The sequence below is a fragment of the Ursus arctos genome, unplaced genomic scaffold (assembly GCF_023065955.2).
Source record: "Ursus arctos isolate Adak ecotype North America unplaced genomic scaffold, UrsArc2.0 scaffold_2, whole genome shotgun sequence".
NCBI lineage: Eukaryota > Metazoa > Chordata > Mammalia > Carnivora > Ursidae > Ursus > Ursus arctos.
The window spans coordinates 57,699,083-57,725,076 of record NW_026622874.1 but is presented as its reverse complement, the minus strand read 5'-3'; positions in this window follow the sequence as shown (position 1 = coordinate 57,725,076).

Here is a 25,994-nt window from a genome sequence, read left to right as displayed (position 1 = left end):
TAACTGACCCTGGTTAGATAGTGCTGCTCTTACCAGTTGGACTGGGAAAGAATACATTTAGCAGTCGGTGGTTCTGGTCACCACATCCTCAGACATGGTACACATGTACATATACACATGTATATGCATGTACACACACACACACACACACACACACACACACACATCTCGTATTGGTTCTGTTTCTCTGGAGAACCCTAACACAGTGCTCTAGGCAATGCCTGACCGATGAGCCCTAGCTTAATGTCTGTGTGACACACATTCTTTTCTGGCTTATGACAAACCTGCCCAAAGCCACTTCTCAGCCTGTACCCCACATCCACCCCAGAGGAGTGGGGTTTTCTGCTATAATTCAGCCCTGGCAGCTCCTGGCAGAGCCCTCCCTGCTCTGGTGGAGGATTCTTCACTGTCCCAGGATGCTCATCCTGTTGGACTTTCCCCTCTCGTTTTACGTGACCAGTCATTCTTTCCAATATTGGGTGTTCTCCAGGAGAGAGGTAATCAGCACAGAGCAGACCCTATTACACTTCGCTCATGCATCTTCAGCACTTTTCCTGTCGAGACCTGCAGTATTTTAGATGTCAGTTCTTCTTGGGGAAAAAAGGGGGGAGCTCAAGATGGGGAAGGGGGCCATGGGTTGTACACCACTTGAACTAGTTCATCCTTTTTATTATTTTATTTTATTGCTGTATGGATGACTCTTTAGGTGCCATTTATGTATGATGGCTCTTACAGAAACTATCTCTGTTGTTCAGAAAAAGGCAATAAAAATTGCTGAGTTTGTTTGAAAGCTTCTGGTTCACATGTGCAAATAATAAAAAAGGAGAAAACTGTGGGTAAGGCAAGAGCTCGGAAACCTGCCTCCTTCCCCCCTTAGATGTGACTCATCATTCACCTCAAAAGAACAGATGGGAAAGCTGACGTTGGCAGCTACGAAACATTGTCCAGGTCTGTTATCTGTTTCAAACGTGCACTGCTGCCCTCTCCCACTTCCATTGGCTCAGGTGTCCCTGGGATGCTTCACCCTATTTCCAAGCACTGGAATCTGTAGGGTTGGATGCAGCCTCCTTGGGCTGGTGAAGACTTTGGGGGGAGGTGGAAAGACAGGGGAAGGAGAAGCAAAGTGGTAAGGATGTGGGGTGTGCTTGGCTCAGTCTTCCTTTCCTAGTGAGAGCTTCTAATGCCACTTCCTTTGGGCATACTAACCTTCAGTTGAACTTTGACTTTGGAAGATGACCTTTACAACATTATCTGATAACATGCTGATACTTGGGGTCCTTTGCAAGCTACATCCAGATTGCCCTCACTCTTCCTTGGTGGGTTCTATGAACATGCACACACACACACACACACACACACACACACACACACACTTCTACACTTGATGGTCAACCTTCCAGAACCTCTTGGGGTTGGCAGGACTATCTATAAATATACTCTGTATAGATGAGGCTGGACTTGGGCCAGGTTTTGTGATGATGGGGGCTGGAGACAGGATGAAGTCCAACAGTTAGGCAAAGGCAGGTGCCACCAACACACCTGCATCCAGCCCGGTGCTCAGTGCAATGAGCCTGTAGTGCTTGTAAATCATTCTTTGAGCTTTGGAAAATGTGTCTCCTGCCTAAGCTGTATCTGGCCTCATTCACCTAACATGTAAATCTCCCCACATGGAACAGAGAGCAAGCGAGCATAAGTCAGTAGCTACCACCCCCTTGACAAACCGGAAGAGTGTGGGACCTTTTGTTTCTAGTGGGTCTCAGGAGGATGGGGCCTGAAGAAGGCAGAGGTAGAAAGATGGGGGGGGGAGAAGCAAAGACACCCTCCTGCCTCCTCCTTCCCACTCCCAGGCATGAGCACGGCACACAGCACGTGCCCTGTGCCCACCTTCTTCCCATGCATTAGCTTGAGATCTGATGCTCTTGAGAGTGTTACAGTCTGGAAGTGAGACGGAATAGGATTTAGGGGTCCTGAAACGGTGAACTCAAGGCCAATTATATGGTCTGGGTTGAATTCTTTTGTTATTTTTCTTGTCCTTACATTTTATCTCCTGACCCTGACCAGCTTCCTGAGGTGGTCAACCCGCCAGGGCGACCTCCGGGGCCCCATCTCTGCCAAAGCACAACAAAGAAGTGTTTGCTGCTCTCATTTACTCAGGAATAGGAACGGGAAAACAATGAGCACTGGGTGTTACACGCAAACAATGAAGCATGGAACACTACATCAAAAACTAATGGAGTACTGTATGGTGACTACCATAACATAATTAAAAAAAAAAAAAAGACCATGGGTGAGAGGGGCTGAGAATTTGCCAGAATTCACCCCAAATTTGATCTGCCCCAGGATGTAGAGGCTACTTTCATTTTGAGGGTCACTCTCTCTCTCTCTGAGATCATACTTTCTCTCTGAGGCATGTGCTGGAGGAGCCCTGGGTTGCTTTCTGGAGTCAGGGGGAGTCGGAAGGGATCTCAAAGCTCATTGCATCTAATTCCCGACTTCACAGATGAGTTCCCGTTATTCATTTAATCATCACAGTGTCCCTCTAAGATGGGTACTGTTGCTTCATCCCTTGGGGCAGAACCCTAAGTACGAGGGAGATGGTAGCACCTGCCCAGGGTTACATGGATGGTCAGTAGTGAGGCCAAGGGTGGACCCAGTTACCATTGAACCTCAGTCCAGGGTTATTCCACCTTAATCAGAGGTGCTTACACGTCAGTCTAAGGATCATGCAGTTGGGAATGTTGTCATACATCTGTAACAAAATATGAAATCTAGACATATGTCAACATAGCTTGCCAACTTCCTTCCTTGAAAAAGTCTGTCTTTTATGATGAGATGATGTCTTTCCTACATTTTTCACAAAGGTCCCTTCTTTATGAAATTATAGTGGTAATAATTGGGGGTGGTTTATGTATGTGCTTGGCAAAATAAAACACTGGCAATTACATGACAGACCTCAATGTCTTTAAAAATTAAAAATCCCCAGGCTGGGAACACAGTGCTGTATGATGTCACTTAGTGGTTGCCAGCCATGTTGGCAAAGATGAGCAGGAGGTAAGCTTCGCCATCTTGTCAGGCAGCCATCATCACCCTTACACCCACCATCAGCCTCACCACCACGGGGGTGAGACCCTGCCCTCACACCACCAAAAACTCCTGCCTGGCTCATCGTGAGGACCCTGTGCAGACCCTGGGGGGCCACAGGATGTCTGTGAGGAATGGGAGCCTTTCAGCTGACACAGGACCTTGGGGGCTTGGCAAGTGGATGGGCTGATTTGACCCTATATTTGAGCGTTCCTTCCCATTTCTGGGATGCCAGACAGGCGAGAGAAGGCACAGCACTGAGAACTCAGCAGGTGCACCTGTCACTGCTCTCCCTGCCTCAGGAGAAGAGAAATAACGGGAAGTAAGAGTATGGAAGGGACGTTGTGCCATGCAGCAGGCAGGGCTCCAGGGCCACCATCTAATAATCACACAGTCTTGAGCGGGTTCTTTTTTGAGCTTCACAGTGTTGTTGGGACAATAGCCTCACAATAATTTAGACGAAGCTCCTAATTCAGGACTGAATGCTCAGTCAGTGTTAGTTTCTGTCTCCGCTCACACACGTTCTCTTCCCGCTTTGCCTTTAGGGGCAGTCCTAGGCCAAGCTGTGAATTGTCCTGTCTTCCGTGCTCTTGTGTCTACACGTTTCCGCCCTGGGATTCTTCCAGCCAGGGAAAATCCTAGCTGATATCCAAATTCACACCGAGTGCCTCGGAGTTTACAAGGAGAGGATAAAGCTTAAGCACAGGGAACATTCCAGCAGTGGCATTCCAGACCTCATGGCACCCAGCTGAGGGGGCTTTGCAGCCCCAGCCTCCCTGACACACAGCTGGTGAGCCCCACTCCCCCCCACCCGGGCAGGAGGCTGGTCCCGGTGCCAGGTCTGGGCTGGGCACACTAGCATCTGCTGTCATTGCCCATCTATCTCCCGCTCTGTGCACTCGGTGTTACAGCTGACACCTGGGATGTCACATTCTGACATATGAGGCTACAGGGGTCAAGTGAGGCAGGGGTGGGGGCAAGAACTTGGCTTTCACAGCCAGGTACGTGTCAAACCAAATTCCTCTCATGATTGGGTGTCAAGCTTGCACCGGGAGCTGGTTTGGATCAGAACGGTCTGCTCAAGGCAGATGACAACGTTCGTCTGGTCGGGGCTCATCTGACAGCATGTACTCCCTGGCAGGCCCCAGGGTCCAGGACAGAGGCTGCGGGGACAAGGATGGGTGGGAGGCAAGTGGTGATGCCTTTTCCTCCTTTGCCTTGTCTTCAGATTTGTTGCTAGCTTGTGCTTGCTGACATTTGAGCAGATTGTACTTATGCAAATAGGCTATTTTGCTTTATTTTGAGTCTCCTACATGCACGGAAACCACTAACTGTCACAAAGGTTTCTTTCCACAATGGTGACTAACAGCACGGTCACTCACCCAGCAGCAAGGGAGAGGTCTAGCTGGGGATGAAGAGTGTTTAATATTGATGTGAGTCCTGAATACATGAGGATTGGCGAAGCAGTCAGGGTTAGGTGGCCTTCAATAGCATGGGCTTTGCATTCAGACGGACTGGAGTTTGAATCTCTGCACTGACACTGATAAGTTGTGTCGCCTTGGGCAATTTTATTCAACTTCCAGGTCCTCAGTTTCTACCTCTGTAAAATGGTGACATAATAATATGCACGACATGAAAGTGTTTTAGGGGAGTAAATGAAAATGCATGCAAAGCAGTTTGCAAAAGGCCCGGAGAAAGAAATGATCTTGGTGTTATTATGAGAAGGTTCTGATCTACCGCCACTTGAGTTTTACCATTATATTATGTTTCCTTATTTGCCATCTGGGTACCAAAAGGAAGGAAGAAAGAGGAGACGTGGTGGTTGGTGGACTAGAAGGAACACTCGGAAGATGCATGTGTTCCACTTGGGCATATTTCTAGTGAAATGTTCTGCCCTAGGAATTTCCTTAGTGAATTCTACAGACTCATCAGAACTCTTACAGGGGTGCAATTTTGTTTTGGGAAACTTGAAGGAGAGGGCAGGAGGGTACCCGAAGTATGGACTACATATATTCACAAGATGGCACAAAATTATGATTCATAGAAAATCAGTTTCTTGCTTTCTCCAAATAAGTGTAGAAAAGTAATAAAGAATATTTGATAGAAAGGATACCTTTATGTCTGTGTGTGACCGTGAAGTAGGGGTGAAGGGTGGGGATGGTAGGACAATTTTGGGAAGGTGGCCAAGCAGGGACTTTCAGAAATTTCTCCTTTTTTCTCTCTGGGGGGACAGCCCATGAGGCAGCAGCCAACCTCACACCTGCCAGTCCAAGCCAATGAATGGTGGGCATCAGCAGCAGTTTGCCAAGAGACCAGAGCAAGAAAGGCGAAACGAGGGGATTCCTGGCTACCGTAGCTGAGAAAAAGGGCAAAGTCGGATGAGAGGATGTAATAGAGATGGAGGTAAAAGAGCAGGTCTCCCGTTATGGGAGAGCAGAGAGAATCCAAGATGGCTGCCATACGGTGTCAACCTAATCTTTTTTTTTTTTTTTTAAGATTTTATTATGAGCATTTCCAAATATGCCCACAAGAACAGAGTCCAACATTGTTCATCATCCAGTTTCAACAACTATCCATTTTTTCTATACTTGCTTTATTTTTAACCTGTTTTAATTTTGCTAGAGTAAAGTACATTTCAGATACCCCTAAATACGTTAGTATCCACCTTAATTACTTTTTACCCAATCATGCCATTTTCAACATCCGCCAGATTTAACAATCATTGATTAACAGTCCCAAGTCTTGCACCACCATTTTAAAGAGCTATAAAACTAAGTTCAAAAGTTCAAAAACAGACATGAGTATATATACATTAATATAGGATAAAGGTGACAGTGGACGGGCTGGTTTATTCAGTGTCTGGTCAAATAGTTCATTTGTTGGAAAAGAAAAACTTCAAGATAAATTTTAGAAGAACTAACCTTTCAGTAAAAATATCAGGATGGATAAGATTTTCTAAACATAGCACCAAAAGTAGGAAAAGAATATCTCTGGCTACATATTCTTGCTCTCTCCCTGCTCTCAATAAAAGCAACATCAAAACTGAATAAATGATATGCAAAATTTAAATAAACTAAAGGTTCTGGAAGAAGGTGTTCAATCTACATTACAGACAAAAGGTTAAGATCTTTAGCGGACTGCTTATAAGTCTGTAAAACACTTGGGTTCTCCAAAAGAAAAATGGGAGAGGATTCTTGGTTAATTCACAGACATTTCATGTTGCAATCTGTCAATTTGCTGCTCTCCCTCCTCCACCCAGAGTCCACAAGGAGACTTCCTTGGCAAGGTGACTTAGGGACATCTGTAAATTACTCATGTTCTAAGAAGTCATGTATTTGGCTTCCCTATGTCCCAATATCTTATCCCAGACTTAACATTATTAGGTGGATGTGTTTTATACTTTGTGGTTTGGGATTCTGAAGTTTTCTTATTTCATTAAAAAGAAAGCTTACTCTCCTTTTTATTCTTTCATTTTTTCAAAATTAATTTCAATGGATTAGCAGATTTCAAGGGAGAGGAGCTAAGTGAAAATATTATTACTCCACCATCTTTAAATCTACATCCTTGGGTGATGTTTTACAGCAGTTTTTAATTTAATGGGATTGTATTTAATAAACACAATGTCTTCTCATATATCTGAAAAAAACTGACACTGGCTCAATAGAAGAATGAGAAATACCCTCCCTTCCTCTTATTAAAATAAGACACGGTCGTGACTTTGCTACATGAGTAAAGATCTGCTGGGAAGAAAGAAAAGACCGTGCAGCTTGAGGTCCCACCATTTCAGAAGCAACAGGAGTGTTGACCTGGCCAGCAGTTGGTAAAACCTTCACAAACCCTGTCTCTATACAAAGCCACTTCATCCTTCATGCACCTTCCTCGAGTGAAGTTTAGTAACTGACCAAGTCAAAAGATACCGTCCCTTTGAAGAAAGTCTGGATGGGAAAAAGAAAAAAGCAGGAATAGTTGTCATCGAGGTGAATGGCACTGTCGACATCCCAGATTTAGACGAATGTCATTAGGTTGGATTTGGGTAGCTGAATACTGCTGATATGTGTGCCCTTCAGCAAATTCTATATTTGATTCTCTCATCCCAAGGGCTTTTGTGAAACAGAGAGCACTGTATCAGGAACAGAGATGCAGTCAGCCTCCTACTCATTACAGTGGAATAAGTGGCATTACATGTAACACCCGGCCATGAGAAGGCCAGTGGGTAAAGCGAAAGATGGGGCTCGATTACTTTTATCACAATTTATCCATTGTCTCTCAGTGTATGTGCTGGCTGAACTTCTATTTACTTATTCCTTATGAAAACTCAGAAGGTAACCTTGTTTTTCAGATATTAAGCATTAATTAGGGAAATGAACCCTTGGAATTTCTTAATCCTTGTTTTCTTAGAAGTTCGAAGAAACATACATACAAATATATTAATACATATAAATAATACATTAATACATAATGTAAAGATACATATATACAGAGATAGATAATAAGATTTTATTTATTAAACAGTTTATCAAGTAGGAATCTCTGTTTACTGTCAACTTGTGCATCTACAAAGTAACGGCCGTTGCTCTTTGTAATGATGGAGGTCAGATTAAGACCAACGCCAAGAATGTTAAAGAACAGTAGTTCAATACCAGGAGAATTGCTTTACACTGACAGCTTGCCAATGATGGAATGGAACTCGAGGTACTTTTTCCTAGGTACGGAGCTACCCAAGCTGGAAACCTGGACATCATTCTCTACTTCTCCCACTCTCTACCTACGCCACACCCATGTTATCACCAAATCCTTTCAACTCTCGGTGCTAAATAAGATGGAATCCACTGCTGTCTGTCCCCTGTCATTGCCCCTCTTTGCTCAGCCCTGCCCTAACTTCCTCATCCAGATCCCATGCTCATCCTCTTCTAACCCACAGCCCACAATGGTGCCCTCTAGTGTTCATCTGAAAATGCAGAGTTGATCTTGGTTCTCCCTTAAAAAATGACTCCCTTTCCTTTTCAGAATAAAATTCAAACTCATTAGCATGGGATACATTTTTCCAGTCCGGGTTTTGCCTTATCTGTCAACACTCTTCCAACCACGGTCCACGCTCCAGCCACACTGAGATACCTGTAGCATGATTCCCACGCTTGCTAAGTATTTGTTGCTTTTGCTCACTTCCAGCTATCTGAGCTATCTCTATTCACTCCCCTACTATTCCTCCCATTTATCAGACTTGCTTCTTTCATTTAAGAGCCAACACACTGTCATATTCGCTCAGAAACCTTTTTTTTTAAATCAACCTCCCTCCAAGCCGGGTGCCTTTTCTACACTCCCTCGTAACTTGTACACAGCTCTTTCAGAGTATTCATCAAATTTGATTGTAGTTGTCTATTTACTTGTCTGGTTCTTCTCTGTCATGTGAAAATGAGATCACCATTGCTAGTGTGTCCCAAATAGATGATCTATGACATATTTCAAGGACGTGGAAGAGAAAAATTAAGAATCAAGTAAAAGGGTAAAAAAGACCACTCAAGTCTCTTCTACTTTTGAGCGTCTAAATATTTCTGATCCCAAGAACCTATGACACTGACATTCCTTATAAATAATCAGAGAAATAAGGTCATCACTGTTTTAGCATAAAAATATTTTGATCTTCTTAATGACTTTGATTATTCAGCAATAGAATTTAGGTGATAAATACTGACCACATTATCGTCCATAACATGCAATACTTTTGCCCAATTATGCACATAAAGGAAACTTCTCCTCATGATGCTCCTGGCCAGGGTAATTGGGAAACCCAGTGCCACCTTGTTCTGCCTACATTAATTCTATTCAGAACTTCTAATACCATAATGTGGCAGTTAGATTAGAACATGGGTTTCAGAGGAAGATGGTTCTAGGTTTAAACTCAACTCTACCATTTATAATTGTGATACATTTCAAAAGTTATCTTACATTCTCAAATATGATTTTCCTCATCCAAAATGGTTGTTGTAAGGATTAATGTACAAAGAAATTGGTACACAGGAAGCATTAATGAAATGATAATAATTATTATTATTGTATAATAATATAAACAATATAAAATATAGTAATTATAATTATTATAATATAATTGAAATTATTATTCTAAAGGAAGAAAACTAAGAAGAAATAACTTCCCAGATGTTAGATCCTCATGCTTGCAGAAAGTCAGAGAGGACAATGGTTTATGATTCTTTTGAACATGAAGGCCCAACTTCCATGGATGAGCCTGTATTATTTTCTGCTCAGAGTTGGATGCAGATATAGATAGGGTTGTTTTTCCCATTAATCTCAGTGGTATTAATGTTACTAGTATTGGAATCCAGATCTCCAAAGGGTCAGAGAATTCTGAGCAAGAACTTCCTAAAAGCCCATGACCCAGTGGAGGGATATAGGGAAGAAAGAAGAGAGAGAGGTATAGAAATGCTGTCTGGGCTTCCAACCCCCTAAGAGATAAAGATGTTGGGATCTCAGCCAACACCCTTAAGTAATAAGGAGTGATGGGAGACAAAAGCTGACAGTCTGTGACATGTGACATGTGACTTTCTAGTGACCCAGAGATTGGATTTGTTCTAAATGGGAAGAGCTAGCCTGGTGACATCAGGAACAGTTTCCAATGCAGCAAGGAGCTCACATCCCACTCACAAAAGCTGATGGCCGGAGGGAATGAAATGATTCAGAGGACCAGAGCCCTGCTTTGGACACTAAATTGACAATGCATTATTAAACTTCCCTTGAGCCCTTCACCACACCCATTCTGGCATGGAAAGTTTTCTTCTTCCCAGTCAAAGAAAAAGCAATCTGTGACATTTTGAATTTACCAAACAAGTAAATTAAAGGTTTGGTACATGAAAAGTTGCTTTTGCTTTATAGAATTCCCTGAATTTTGTTTTTTGGGTTATTTGTTGGGGTTTTTTTGTTTTTATATAATGAACTTACGCAATACACTTACAATATAGGTCAATATCTATTAACATTAAAATATACACACTCCTGGGGTACCTGGGTGGCTCAGTCAGTTAAGCGTCCAACTCAATTTTGGCCAGTTCAGGATCTCAGGATGGTGAGATCAAGCCTGATGTGGGCTCTGCGCTGGGTGGGGAGCCTGACCCTCCCCCACCCCGTTCATGCACTCACGTGCACGTGCAAACATGCTCTCTCTCTCCCTCAAAAAAAAAAAAAAAGAAATTACCTATTCCTTAAAAAAACTGTACACACTCCTTGCCTCAGCAGTCCCTCCATAAGGATTATAGACTTTATAAATGAAAACCTCAGTGGGCATGATCCCCCCTAAGTGGTTACCTATGTGGGTAACCATCATGGCAGCATTACGGTTGCAAAAGTTGGAAGCAACCAAAATGTCAATGAAAATAAGTTGAAACAGGGTCATCAGGCTATGGGATATTATATAGCTACACCAAAGAATAAACATGAATTACATGTATTGACCTGAGATGTGTCCCAAACACATATTTTTTAAGGAAAAAAAGGAATTTTCAGAGTGATGGGTAAAGGATGTCCGTATGAGCAAAGAGAAGGGTATGGAAGAGTGCCCCCCAAAACCACTAACATTGGGTATTTAAAGAGGCTGGGATTGGGGGTGGCGAGGTCATTAAACATTTTATTATGCTTCTCTTTGACTTGTAATGAAGGTTACAGATTACAGTTTAATTATGAAAAATCCATTTAAGTAGAATATGTGTGTGTACATATATACATTTTATAACACATATATATGTAAAAATAAGTAAATAAATATATAATTCAAATTAGAATAAATAAAATTAGGCAAACTTGTGTTTAGGACCAAGTTGCAGAGGAAAGGCAGGAAACAAATTTGTTGTCTGTGTCCTTTGAGTCAATGCGTGGTATATGTGATTTCACTGAATCATCATGATTCAATGAAACAAATATTAGTAGTCCCCTTTTACAGATGAGGAAGTGGAAGTCCAAAAAGACCAAATGGTTTTCCCTAGGTCATGTAGTTGGTAAGTGGTAGAGCCAGGAATTTAACTCAAATCTATCTTCAAAGGCCATAACTTTTCATGAACCCAATTTTAAAACATAATTTCTCTGAAAAGTATAGATTTCTTTCTACCTAGCTTATATAGGTATAACTAAATAAAGAATATTCATTGCTTGTTTGTTAAATCTCAAGAAGGAAGTCACTGAAAGTAACAATTCTGTGGTTAAAATACAACATTACTTTATTATAGACAGATTTTTTTCACTACCTTGTCTTAAACTTTCCTCTATATATCTGACAAAGAAATGACATTTACTGATTTTTGCTGTTACTACAGAATTATTGCTTTAGAGTAATATTGTGGTTGTGAAAATAAAGGCGGCCATAGAAAAGAAAAATGTGTTTTGAAAAAAACAACCATATACTGTTAGGATAGGTGAAGCAGAGTTTTGGTTAAAGGATCATTGTCCATGTCTCGGTTTTCTCAGCTATAAAAACACACGAACAAAACATAGTGGTCCTTGAACACATAGTTATTCCCAGACATACTGACGTTATTTTCATGTTGACTCAGCTGGTGTCTGCCACTCATGACATTTGCTTAGTTATACCTCCTTTTCCCACCCCTTTGTAGAATCTCAGGCAGATTCTGGAGTATTTGTTTACTTTCTGATATAAATAGCATCATTTCATTAATTACTGCTACCCTTAAAGTATTAAAAGGTCCAATCCAGTCTAATATTAAAACTTTAATCTCAGATTCAGTCCATAACTCCTTTCCTCTCTTTAACCCAGCCTTGCCCATCAAGCACCTACAGTTGAAGAGAAGGCCTGATACGCTCTTTCGTTCTTTGTCCGCCACCTCCCCACTCTGCCTTCTGCATATCCTGGGGTCTGGGCAGGAGGAAGGGTGAGTAGATGAAGAGGGGAAGACTTTTATGTCACTGGTGCTACTATAGTCTTCTCTCGGCTAATCTTGGCTGTCATACCTCTTACTGCTGAAAAACTTTTGCCCCAACAGGGTGCCCTCTTGAAGGGTAACTGAAGCCCAGGGACTTCCCTCAGGATCCACTTGGCCACAGGAAACGTGCTCATCCTTGCCAGTCCAAAGGGTGTTAATGTATGTAGTTCCTCACTGTTGCTCTCTTTCCTCACCCTACCACTGTGTATGGCCACAGCTGGTTTCCAGCCTTCTGAACTCTAGGGGGAGAAGCAGACACCAGTCATGAGTTTCATACAAAATCTCAAAGAAGGACCCTTTCACCCCATCTCCATCCTTCAGCCCTGGAGCCCAGAGTCTACACTTCCTAAATATCCAGTGGGGGCAGTGAGAGACCCTTCTCTACTTCTCATATACATTCTCAACCTCTGTGAGTATTTCTCTTGGGTCCCCATCACTTGATTTGGAGGAAGATACCCTTGAAAAAGAAAGTAAATGGAGAAAAGAGATATCACAGTCCTCCCTGCTCGTCTAAAAACCTTTCAATGAGTCTCTTTAGTCATCCATTTGAATCTCTGGAAAGGTCTTATATTCACTGCTGGGCATTGATACGGCTGATGGGTGCTGGGCAGGTGCTGTTTTCTTTGAGCACATTTTGGTAGAATGCTTCTAGTTCCTCTCTTTAAAATGGCAAGTTGCTTCTCATCCATTGTTCTGAGCTTTGGGGCTTTGGCCAACATTCCAAGATGCTGGGAAAATTGCCTTCGACATCTTGTTTTCCAAGAAAATTGTTTTTATTTAGCTCAAGATTTTTTCAAGAAAATTAGAGAACAAAATTTCAAATCCTTCAGAAGGAACAAGCTAAATCATAAAATCACAGAAGTTTTAGGTCTTAGAAATCACTGCCTTTTCATTATCTGTGAAGAAAACATGTTCCAGAAAGGATAATTAACTTGCCCAAGGTCATGGCTACAAGAGATAGATAAGGGGAATACTGGGCTTACCTAAGGATTCCTCGCTTCAGGAAGGCACAGGTAGTAAAAAGTCCTTTTTTAAAAAAAATACTATTTTTATCATTGGGAACAAACGGAAGAATTAATGACTGAACAATGTTCTGAGATATCAAGATTATAGTAAAATACATTCATCTGGACTATAATACAAAACCTGAAGCAAAAGGAATTTTTACATATTCTTTGTTTTGCTTTGATGAGGAAGGGGTAAATGACATATAAACAAATTGATGTCAGAAACATCCAAAATAGAAGTTTCCAAGGTATGTCATTTCTTGATAAATCTGGTCAATACAGGTTTTCCTCATTTAAAAACTGAAATAGTAAACCTTTATATTTCTGTGTGTGTGTGTGTGTGTGTGTGTGTGTTGCCACTTACAAGGAGCTTCTACACACATCATCTGAAACTCTACAGTGAGAAATGAGGTTATATTAATGATCTTGAAGCAATATGAATGCCCTTTGAATTATTAAGGGAAGATGGAATTTTGTTCTGTGTCATTTAGTGTTATGTATATTATTTAGAAAGAATCTTTCCATGTATGATATTAGTGGGGGGAAATTCTTCACTAACTAAAACTTTCCAATGACTAAGTACTTCACTTTCCCAGCCACGTTGGGTATTGGATTGCTATTCTGATGTATTTATGACAGGCAGATGTTGTTGTCTAAGACGAAGTTCCTAAATCCTTTCTTTCACAAACCTTAAGTTATATTCTAGAAATTTATCCTAAGAAAATCAATGGACAAGAGTACAAATCTGCTTTTATAATGCTATTCAGTGCAGCACTATCTCCTCATTTTCAATATTAAGGAATAAGAAAATGGTAAAATAACAACTTTGATTTAAAAAGTTATGTATCTGTAAGTTTGTGTGTACTAGCAAGTATTGCTGAGACATGTACACCCTTGGCTTGCTGCCCCTGAGAATCTGTTTGTATGAGCTGGTAAGACTGCTGTGATAGGTATGAGATCTTTATCTTCTGGGCTGAAGGAAGGGAAAGACTTTTGGGGGATGGAGATACCCAAGGAGAAGGAGGGGAAAGGATATGAGGATGATTTCGGTGACATGGACTCTGCTCTAAAACCCAGGCACAGAGTCTGGTTTTGAGATTCAGCTGACACAGAAGTGAGGGAAAGAAGTTGAAGGCTGTGTTGGTGAAAACTGCCAGCCTCTGGGCATCCATGAGGCCACTTCAGGGTTTAGGCAACAAGACCAGAAACTGGAGAGAAGGCCACTGGCTCCAAGTCTCCGTCTCAGCTCAGGGTGGCACCTGCAGAGGATAGCCATGCACATCTACATCACAGAGGGCAGCAGCACACATGGAAAGGAGGCAGGAACGGGGCAGAGGCATGTTCCTAAGTATATGTAAGAACCCATCACCCAGGACCCCTGGAAAAGACTACGACATGCCCTGAAGGGGAGCTAAAGTTCAAGGTGAGCAAGCAAGGGCTGGGGTCTGTCACAATATGCGTCTTAATCTGATCCCGGTTTCTCAACTCTGGCACTACTGACATTGGAGGTTAGATCATTTTTTGTCGTGGAGGCCATCCTGTGCATTGCAGGATGCTTGGTAGCATCCCTGACTTCTACCCACGGGATGCCAGTAATAATCCCTCCCCTAGTTTGTGAACAAAAATGTCTCCAGATATTGTCAAATGTCTTCTGGGGGCACATCTTCCCAGGCAGAGAACCACGAATCTAATGGAGCTGCAATTGCAATCAAGGTTGGTGAAAATCATTGCCTGATAACGGTTACTGTTTTGTTGAGTCTTTACAGCACCCTAGGCCCTCTTCTGACTGCTTCATGTTTGTTTGTTTGTTTTTAAGATTTTATTTACTCATATGAGAGAGAGACAGAGAGAACACAAGCAGAGGGAGAGGGAGAAGCAGACTCCCTACTGTGCAGGGAGCCAAACGAGGAGCTCAGTCCCAGAACCTGGAGATCATGACCTGAGCCGAAGGCAGACACTTAAACAACTGAGCCACCCAGGCACCCCTGCTTCATGTTTTTAACTTATGAATGCTCACAACTCCATGAGGTAGGTGTTGTACTTGTCTTCATTTTATAGACGAGAAAAGGAAAGCACAGAGGAGCAAAGAGCCAGAGGAGCAAAGAGACTCTCCCAGGGTCACCTTGTTGAGACCAGAAACCTTGCAACAGTGTTAACAATTGTGGACTTTCTGAGTGATTCCTATTTTTCTTTTTCTTTGTGCGTTTTTAATTTTTTGTATTTTTCAAGTATTTTTCAATAAATCGCCTTAATAAAAATTATTAAGCAAGTAAGTCGATAAGACCCAGTGCTTTAGGACTCCCGGGATGCTGGGTGGTGAACATCTCCTAACAGGGAGCCCCAGTGGGTCCCCTTGTACACAATCCCAAGAAAAGAGCAACGTTGCCAACATGACTTTAAACTAAGACCAAAAAACAACTGGAGAAAAGAGAGGCTTGACAGAGTATGGGTTCTCAGAGTTGGCTGAGTTTAGTCTTCATCTCTCCTAACTGCAATATGAGTGGATTCGTTGTCCACACTGTATGGCCCACCAACTGCAAGAACCCACCTGAGGGAAGGCAAAGGGTAGGATCTCACCTTCATCAGGCGACCATCTCCTCTCAGTGTGGTCGCTGATGCTATCCCTGGGTCAGCGGGCTGGTGGGTGTGGGTGGAGGGACCTGGAGGCTGAGGCTCTGGGAAACAAAGGCTGAGGCCCACAGGCTTGGATTGCATCCTGTGTCTGTCAAGCGCTGGCTGGGGCAGGCGTTTGGAAGTGATTCCAGCGGAGGCTGGGCTGGCAGCTGAGTGTTTAGCAGAGCCTGCCTGTCAGTCACTGCTTATGCTCATCCCTTAATGGCTCTTCCCTTGTCATTTGCCTGGTGTCGCTTTTATCTTAAGTGAATTTAACAATGGTGAAAGGTGCCAGTCTGAGGTCCCCAGAGAGGAGTTTGCCGGAAGAGCAGTTGGAATGAAAGTTTCCCCCATCAAATCACCTCTGCTGCCCCACCCGGGAGAAAGTAACCCCATGGCTCCAGGAGTACCCTGGAGGCTGGACTGAGCCAGCCAGCTCTTCCCATAGCTCAGCAGGCATCCTTAAGGGAAGCCAGCTGAATGCAGGTCTGCAAAACGGGAGACATCTTGCAATTGCTTTTTCCTTAATTTCCACACCCAGGAGTATTTCAGGAGGAATTTAATCTCTATGTTTCTGGTTCATTTACACTTAACTTGTCACAGGATTCTTTCCAAAGAGCCATTTGGTGCCCAAGAGAACTTGTGAGCTTTTTAAACATATATCCATCTTTTTAAAAAAATGTTTTTTGAACTAGCCAGATTCAAGCAATGTCTAAGCTACACATGAAAATGAGATGGTTTTAAATTTCAAATCCAGTTAAGCTCCTAAGAAATTTTCTGTGGGGCAGCCCATCTAACAAAGCAATCAGATAGGTGAAAACAGGCATCAATTTGCCCTCCCAGGGTTGGAAGTTGAATTTGGGATATGAAACGAGTCAGCAAGAGAAAAAGGAGTAGAGGAAGCAAGAAAAGAGAGAGTGCTGAAGGCATAATAACTCCAGCTGCCTTGTTTGACCTCTTACTGTATACGAGGTATTGCGCTAAGCACTTTGTTGGTAACTTCTTGCAACAACCCTATGGCAACTAACCAAGTTAGGAGTTTCCAAGAAACTTACCAAGAAAGGAGTTCCCCTGTTTTATAGACAAATAAACTTAAGCTTATAAGTTAAATAAAATATCCAGTCGTTGGAAAAGAAAAAATTTCCTCTACCCTTCGAGATTCTTCTAGGTGGTCTAATAATGAAGTTGCATGAGACAGACTGACAGGAGAAAAAATACAGTTTAATTGCATGTGCACAGAGGTCCAATAATAAAATTGAGACCCAAAGGAATGACCAAGACAGTTTTTATCCATCTGAGACAAAGAAACGATAAATCTGTGAGGCACTGACAGGACAAAGAAAACACGTTTGGGAACTTCAGTTAGTAAGGAATTCTAAACAGAATTGGGGTGGGGTGGTAAATTAGTAAAAGTAACAAGGTTTTTTAATATAGCCTTCTCAGCTCTGAATTCATTGTGTCTGGTGATAAGGATGTCTCTTTACCTCGTGGTACAGGGAAGGCACCTTTCACACAGGAGATTTATTTCCTGTTTTCTGGAGACAAAGGTGGGTAAGAGTGTTCCTCATACACTGGCTGTTTCTTACATAATCTTAAATTCAAAATAATCAATATACCAAAGTGGCACATCTGGGGACAACCTTCCCTTGGCTCTCACACAGATCACACAGGTAATAACTGAGATATCCAGAACTGAGTTCAACTCCATCTAAATCTAAATTAGCAACATTGAAATGAGGAGAATGTGCAAGAAAGAGGAAGGAGGGGTGCAGTGACCCTACTTTGTGACACTGCCAACATAGTCAAATATAATACAAAGACTCTTTTCTCTGTTTCCATCCTTATTGACTCAAAAAAGCACTGTGTGATTGAGGGTGAGTTTGGCTGATTTCTACCCATCTCATCGTGCAGACCATGGCTCCATTGGAAGAGCTTCCTTTCAGCTGAAGCTGCAGGGCACTGTCTTTGACTCACCCAGAAAACTCACTCTGAGGTACAGCTAGGGAGGCTGAGCTTTCTGACCTTTGGGCAAAATCTGACTTTACTCCTGAAAAGAACTGAAAACAATTTCCTAGGCACCGAAGCCAGCTATTTCTGGGGGAAATTTTATTTTTAAGACAAAATTCTTTGGGGAGCCTGGGAGGCTCAGTCGTTAAGCGTCTGCCTTCAGCTCAGGGCATGATCTCAGGGTCCTGGAATCAAGCCCCACATTGGGCTCCCTGCTCCACTGGGAAGCCTGCTTCTTCCTCTCCCACTCCCCCTGCTTGTGTTCCCTCTCTTGCTGGCTAGCTCCCTCTCTCTGTCAAATAAATAAATGAAATCTTAAAAAAAAATTCTTCATATATCCTAGAAATAGAACAAGAAACAGATGTGTGTGTGTGTGTGTGTGTGCGTGTGTGTGTATGCACACGCACGCACCCATGCCCGTGCTGCCAGGTTATCTGTGGGAGCAGAGGGCAATTTTCAGCTCTACCAGAACCCTAGTGTGTTTATCTCTGTTGAGCAGTAGTTTGCTGGAGGCCTTACTTCCCATTCTGTTTGGTTCATGAAGTGCTGAGGACCTCTGATGGCAAGACTGTTGTACTTGATATTAAACACACCACAGTGAGGAAGAAACTATCACATGCATTTATTTTGGTTGTTTTCATCCCAAATCACTGCCTTTGGTGCAATTTTCATAGATGATCCTGGATATCTCCAAGGATTAAGGGTACGCATAGGCTCCCTGGTACTACTTTCTCATCTATTTAAATATGCATGGGCACTGCACTCATACTGTTCTTTCAATAAGGACTTTCCCCTAAGTTAGTAAGTGTAAGACTCCCAAAACATATGATGAAAAGTGCTAATATAGAGGCAGTCAAAGTGTGTAGGGATCCTAGAGGATCTTGACCACAAGCCCTGCCACTCTAGAGAAAATCTTGTGGGTCCATACTGGAGAAGACTCAGTTTTAGGGAATGAGAAAATGTGAAATGGAGCCAAGACAGGCTTTCCCTGTGTCCCTAAGTTCTTTTTGGATACAAGGCATGAGAGATGACAGATCTCCATCCACTCCCAGGAGCTGATGTTGGCAACAGATGTTAGCAAGAATTGAAGAACTATAAGGAGAAGAAAAAGTGCCAGTTTCAAGAGTGAGCAATTATTTGAAAGAACTTGGGATAAATGAGTCTAGACTTGATCATCCTTCCTCTGCTGTGAGTTACTCTGGTGTTCATGGTCTCCTCCCATGAAATGCTATATTTTATTTACCACAATTAGGCTCACATTGCCTTTTCCTATTTCATGTGGGCTTGTTCTGTTTCCACACAATGACTTCTACTCAAAAACTTCGAAAGGCTTCCCCTTATCTGCACCATGAACTTCAAATTCTTTCCCCAAGCCTCAAAATTCATTTTTTGCTGTTACTTTCAACATTTCCTCAGCAACGTGCACAGACACTCCGTTTTAGTAAAACAGATATATTTTCCCATAGAGTGACCCACAATCCCCGTTTGCCTAGGGCTGAGGGGGATTCCCAAGACACAGGATTTTGGGTGCAGCACCAATAATATCCTGGGCAAACTGGGACGAGCAGCTTACCCATTCTAAGTCACCCATGGATGAACAAATCTTGAGTTATTCTGCTTCTGTGCCCTCATGCTTTTCTTGTTTGGAATGCCACCCTCTTTCTACCTAATAGAAATGTGCCCATCTGCCAAGATCCACATCAAATTCTAGCTCATGGGTGAATCTTTCCCAGGTCCCCCTCAGTGACAACCCATTACTCTCTCCTTTGAATCCTGATAGCTCTGGTTGCCCCAAGGGATTCACAGGGATCTATGGAGTGTTTGGGAACATGGATTTAGGAGGTAGGTAGGTTGAGTTCTAAATCTGATTATTTGAGTTCTACATCTGATAAGTGTCTCAGTTTTCTCACATTTAACAGAAGAATGAAGATTGAATGAAATAATATATGTAGACCACCCCTGTCTTGTGGGTGGTCTACTGAAATATGTTTAATGAGCATTACCACCCTTTGGTTCCTTGATTCAATGAGTATTTATTGAGCACCTTCCATGTGTCTGTCCCTAGTCCATGAAACAGTGAATCAAACGGGCAAATACTCCAGCATTTGAAGAACTTAGATGCTAGTGGGTGTGGGAAAGATCATAAAAGGAAACTATAAACTATGGCAGATGGTGGTAAGTGCTAGAAAAATAAAGCTGTGGAGGGAGATTGTGAGTGCTTTATGTCAGGGTGGTCAGAGAGCCTTAAGCAAAGACCTGTGCAAGGTAAGGGTTTGACCCATGCAGATAGTTTGAGAAAAGAGGTCTCCAGGTAAAAGTGACAGTGAACAAGTACCATGTGCTGAGGAAGGGATTTTGGGAAAATATGGCTGAAGCAGAAGGAAAGAAGAATGTGGTAGGGAATGAGATCAGAGATGCAATGGGGGAGCCCATGGAGAACCATGTAGATGATGGAAGGACTCTGGCTTATATTCTGAGTAAGGAGGGATAACAGTGAAGTGTTTTGAACAGAGGAATGACACTTAAAATTTCTGACTTAAAATTTTAAAAATCACTCTTGCCACTAGGTTGAGGTTAGACTGCAGGTGGGTAAAATCAGAAACTGGGGACCTAGTAGGAGACTATAGTGGCAATAAATGGGGTGAAAGAGGAAGTGACCCACATAAGGGTAAACAAGTCAGGGCTACAAGATTCTGGCTATTTCTGGAGGTAGAGCCAATGCACTTGCCAACAGAGAGCAGTCAGACTTGACTCAGGAATGGCTGCACAACTTTTGTCTACAGAAGGATAGAGTTACTTTCAACTGGAATAAGGAAGACTGGGGGGTGCACAGGTTGGGAATAAAGACCAGAAATTGAGCTTTGAGCATGGTGAGTGTGTGGCATCTATTAAATATCCACATGGAGAAGCAGAGCCATTTTAAACAGGCAAGTTTTCTTTTCCAGCTGATCTCATGGTTATTTGGAGTGGTTCAGGGGAGAATGGAGATTACTGGGGGGGAGGTGGTAGGTAATAGGTGTTCCTTTCTTAAGCCTTCCTAGGTATTATCAGCACTTTTAACCAGAAGGTCAGATCCATCATCTTGTACCTTTTCTGGACCTCCTTAAGTTCTGGGCACAGTACTGGGAACAGTACTGGGCACAGTAAATACCTGGTTTGCATTGAGTAGTGCCAACACAAACTGAAGAACAGGAATTTTGGATTCCATGAGCTCTTTTATAATGGAACCCTCACGATCCTAAGCCCTTTGCATAAAAGAGCTTGGTCCTCCATGTGGAAGCTTTCTGAAAGTACCCAGCACATTCTATAGTCCCCTGTGAAACTTTTGTTGCGTGCCCAGGCAGGTGATGCTTTGTGGCAGAGACATCAACACTTCCAGGTTCCCAGAAACAAGAGAATAAAAGGCAGAAGATGAATGGCCTTTGCCTCTGAAACAGCTAGTGCTGCTCCTGCATCTGCATGGCCAGTTGATTTAGAGATTTGTGAAGACAGCCTCTGGGCCCCTCGCTCCTGCCAACTGAATTACCAGGAACATCCCATGGCAATGATAGAATTATCATTCTCTTCCAGGTGCTGCAGGACCAGTGCCCTGGCGCTGGAGGATGAAATACACTTGCTCCTGGGGGAAACTGCAGACATGACCTGGTCACAGTCCTGAAGCTGAAGGTCATCTTGCTCCAGATGGTGACTTGGAGCCAAGTCAACAGCACACATCAAAGATCGATTCCCAAGGGAGATGCCAGGGACTTGCTGGTGTTGAAAGACCCGACATTTGTGTCAATATGCCTGGAGGCGGAAGTGGGCACCATGGCACAAATTGATCCAAACGATGCGTATTCCAGAAACCAAAACTAAATCCCTCTGATCATGAATGATGTTAGGACCTTTTTGCCCTATTCAAGCCTCCCTTGGCAGGTATTTCTGGTACCAACTAATTTTCCAGGGGCCAGTTTTCCTCTTCCCCTCCAAAATGAATGTTCTATGAAAGGGTTTCCATATCGAATAAGTTTGGGAAACTCTGGGTTAATGAGTGAAAAGGGTTTCTTTGTGCAGGATTTCTCAAAACTTTTTTTTTTAAGATTTTATTTATTTCTTTGAGAGAGAGAGAGACAGAGAGAGTACACGCAGAGAGGAGAGGCAGAAGCTGACTCCCCACTGAGCAGGGACCCCCCCTCCCCCGCCCCAGGGTCCTGGGATCATGACCTGAGCCCAAGGCAGATGCTTAACCAACCGAGCCACCCAGGCGCCCCAGGATTTCTCAAAGCTTTTAACATGCTAATACACACTGAAGGCTTCCAAAGAGGAAGAACAGCAATATTGAACACAAAGACCTCTTTTCCTGAAGCACCTATTAGGGCAAGTGTTGCTCTAATCTCACTTAGGGAAATGCTTCCTTAGGCTAACATTGAAACAGTTTGCATTCTCCCAGACCAAATGATGCTTGTGGAAGCAGCCCAGGAGGATGCTGAGGAATCATTTTGAAAGTGCCACAGGAGATCTAAAATGAAAGGCAGGAGGGAGAAGAAATTAGCCCAGGGGCATGTGGAGCAAGTTGATTCTCCTGCCTCAGTAGCTTCTGGCTGAGGAGTTCAGCCCTATAAAAGCTGTGAACAGGAAGTTTGCTCCAAGACCTGGTGGGCACTGTGTCATGTTAATGGGAGGAAAAGGCTGAAGAATTCTACTCAATGCTGCTTTGAAGGGAGGAGGGAGGGCCTATCAGAATTTAAATAAACAGAAGGCTTCACTTAAAATATGATCCTCAGAGAATCTTTGCTGGAAAACTTCTTGTGGATGAGATCGGCTTTAATGAAGGCCTGTGGTAAACTCTTTCTTGTTAACAGGGAGATCAGAGGAGTTGACAGAATTATAGGGGATTTCAATCTCACCCCCTACTTTAAAAAAAAATTTTTTTTATTATGATGTTAGTCACCATACAGTACATCATTAGCTTTTGATGCAGTGTTCCATGATTCATTGTTCGCGTATAACACCCAGCGCTCCATGCCATAAGTGCCTTCCTTAATACTCTTCGCTGGGCTAGCCCATCCCCCCACCCCCTCCCCTCTAAAACCCTCAGTTTGTTTCCTGGAGTCCATAGTCTCTCATGGTTCATCTCTCCCTCTGTTTCCCCTCCTTCATTTTCCCTTCCTTCTCCTAACGATCTCCCTGCTATTCCTTATGTTCCACAACTAAGTGAAACCATATGATGATTGTCTTTCTCTGCTTGACTTATTTCACTTAGCATAATCTTCTCCAGTTCCAACCATGTTGATGCAAATGTTGGGTAATCATCCTTTCTGATGGCTGAGTAATATTCCATTGTATATATGGACCACATCTTTATCCATTCGTCTGTTGAAGGGCATCTCAGCTCCTTCCACAGTTTGCCTATTGTGGACATTGCTGCTATGAACATTGGGGTGCATATGGCCCTTCTTTTCACTACATCTGTATCTTTGTCACCCCCTACTTTAACGATCAGTTTACTCTGCAGTAGTTAGAAGAGCCATCCTGTTGCTGTTTGAACAACTCCAGTGATGAGGGAGGCACTGCCTCCTTAGGGAGCTCGTTCTATCATCAGGCAGTTTCCAGGACAGTCAACTCCACTCCTTGGTGAGGAATGTCATCACCAGTCTCTAGCCCTCTCAGCTCTTGCTGCTTCGGGCATGCTGTGTACTAGGCCAGTAAGTCATGCAAGATCTAAAATAAGCAACAATAAGCAGATATACCGAAATTCTAAAACAATGAACAGAAAGAAACACACAAATGAAGCAGTCAAAAACCAGTCTTCATGTTTTATCTTTGGAGGGAATAGCAAGACTGTGGATGTGACTCTTTGGTAAAAGAGGAAAGTTGTTTTGCAGAGAAAAATGAGATGATAACATGTAGATGTGTGTCGAGGAACTCAGGGATGCCGTCCACACAAGCCTGAGGTGTCCTATTAATGAGAACCAACTTATAGTGGGAACTATAAGGAGCTAGTGAGTGGGATGAGGAGAAAGGGACAGATTGCTAAGGGGCGTGGGGGTGGAAGGAAGGCAGTGGAAGGTAGGGATGAAAGATCCAGGTAGGGAAGAAGAGGGTCAAGAAGAGAGTGAGTGTCCTCCTGGAAAATCAGTTTCCGCTTGTGCAATACGCCATCTTATAACCACACACCTTCAGTTCTGTTGCCTAACTCAGAAACTTGGTCATTATCTTGAACCACTTCCTTCCCCTTCATCCCACCACTGCTCCTAACCTGTTGTCAAGTCTGTGAACCTGCTCTCTTAAGCGCACGTAAACACGATGGTGTGCTCCCAGCTAGCAGGTGCTCACTATTTTTAATTAAAATGAAGTAAGGACCTTTTAACAGGTAAAGCAATGTGAGGCGACACATTCCCTACGAATGTCTCACTGTGTCAGTGGCCACCGTTTACCCAGTCGAGGGAAGATGTACTTCTCAGCAAATGAGCCATTAAGACTCAGTTTCTGGATCAATGACAGCACCAGGAATGAGCTAAAAGGGAGGAATGTCCTTTGTTGGAAGGACTTGCTGCCTGCCTGCATCTTTGAAAAGACAGCTCTCCCCTGAAGATGTGTCCTTTACCCTTGGACTCTCATTCATCTGTTCCTAAACTCCCCGATGAAGCCACTGGTCATAGCAAACATCTCATGACTCTAGCTTTGGCCTCAGCTAAAGAGGTACTGAGTCTTCACTCACATCAGGGTTCCTTAGGGCTCTTAAAATCTGGAGATGAGGGCATGTCCTAAAAGTAGTGGCTGGGTGAGGGAGGTGGTGTGTGTGCATGTGCACGCCCGCGCATGTGCACACGGCACCTCTGCAGGTGCATACGGCAGAGACAGGTTGAGCTGTGGATCCACACATTCCTCCACTGCCTACATCTGGAAACCAGAAGATTCTCTAAGTTGGGGTATGAGTTGATTACAGTATCTAGAGTGCAGTGGTGATCTGCAGTGGCTAAAAGTTCTCAAAATTTGCACGCTGTGCTTCAATGGCCCCTAACAGCCTTCTATCTCCAACCATGGCCCATGAGCCCAGAGCTCATCACACCTAGCCAAGCCCAGGGTCACTTCCTCCCTGGAGCAGCTTCTTTAACATACAGGCCCAGGGGCCTCACCTGCTCCTGGCCTCCTCCTTTAGTTGGCTCTCTGACTTCAGCATCTGCCTCCCTGACAGTATATGTCCCCTCTAGGGATCTTTTCTGTTTGTTTGTTTGGTCTTGGTTTTTTTGGGGTTTTCTTTTAATTTTTTTTCATTATATTATGTTAGTCACCATACAGTACATCCCTGGTTTTTGATGTAAAGTTCGATGATTCATTAGTTGTGTATAACACCCAGTGCACCATGCAATACGTGCCCTCCTTACCACCCATCACCAGCCTATCCCATTCCCCCAACCCCTCCCCTCTGAAGCCCTCAGTTTGTTTCTCAGAGTCCATAGTCTCTCATGCTTCATCCCCCCTTCTGATTACCCCCCCTTTCTTTATCCCTTTCTTCTCCTACTGATCTTCCTAGTTCTTATGTTCCATAGATGAGAGAAACCATATGATAATTATCTTTCTCTGCTTGACTTATTTCACTTAGCATTATCTCCTCCAGTGCTGTCCATGTTGCAGCAAATGTTGAGAATTCATTCTTTCTGATAGCTGAATAATATTCCATTGTATATATGGACCACAACTTCTTAATCAAGTCATCTGTTGAAGGGCATCTCGGCTCCTTCCACGATTTAGCTATTGTGGACAGAGCTGCTATGAACATTGGGGTGCATATGGCCCTTCTCTTCACTACGTCTGTCTCTTTGGGGTAAATACCCAGTAGTGTAATGGCTGGATCATAGGGTAGCTCAATTTTTAACTTTTTAAGGGACCTCCACACTGTTTTCCAGAGTGGCTGTACCAACTTGCATTCCCACCAACAATGTAGGAGGGATCCCCTTTCTCCACATCCTCTCCAACAATTGTTTCTTGCCTTGTCAATTTTTGCCATTCTAACTGGCGTAAGGTGGTATCTCAGTGTGGTTTTGATTTGAATTTCCCTGATGGCTAATGATTTTGAACATCTTTTCATGTGTCTGTTAGCCATTTGTATGTCTTCATTGGAAAAGTGTCTGTTCATATCTTCTGCCCATTTTATGATTTGTTTATTTGTTTCTCATGTATTGAGTTTGAGAAGTTCTTTGTAGATCTTGGATACCAGTCTTTTATCTGTAGTATCATTTGCAAATATATTCTCCCATTCTGTGGACTGCCTCTTAGTTTTTTTGACTGTTTCCTTGGCTGTGCAGAAGGTTTTTATCTTGATGAAGTCCCACAAGTTCATTTTATCTTTTGTTTCTCTTGC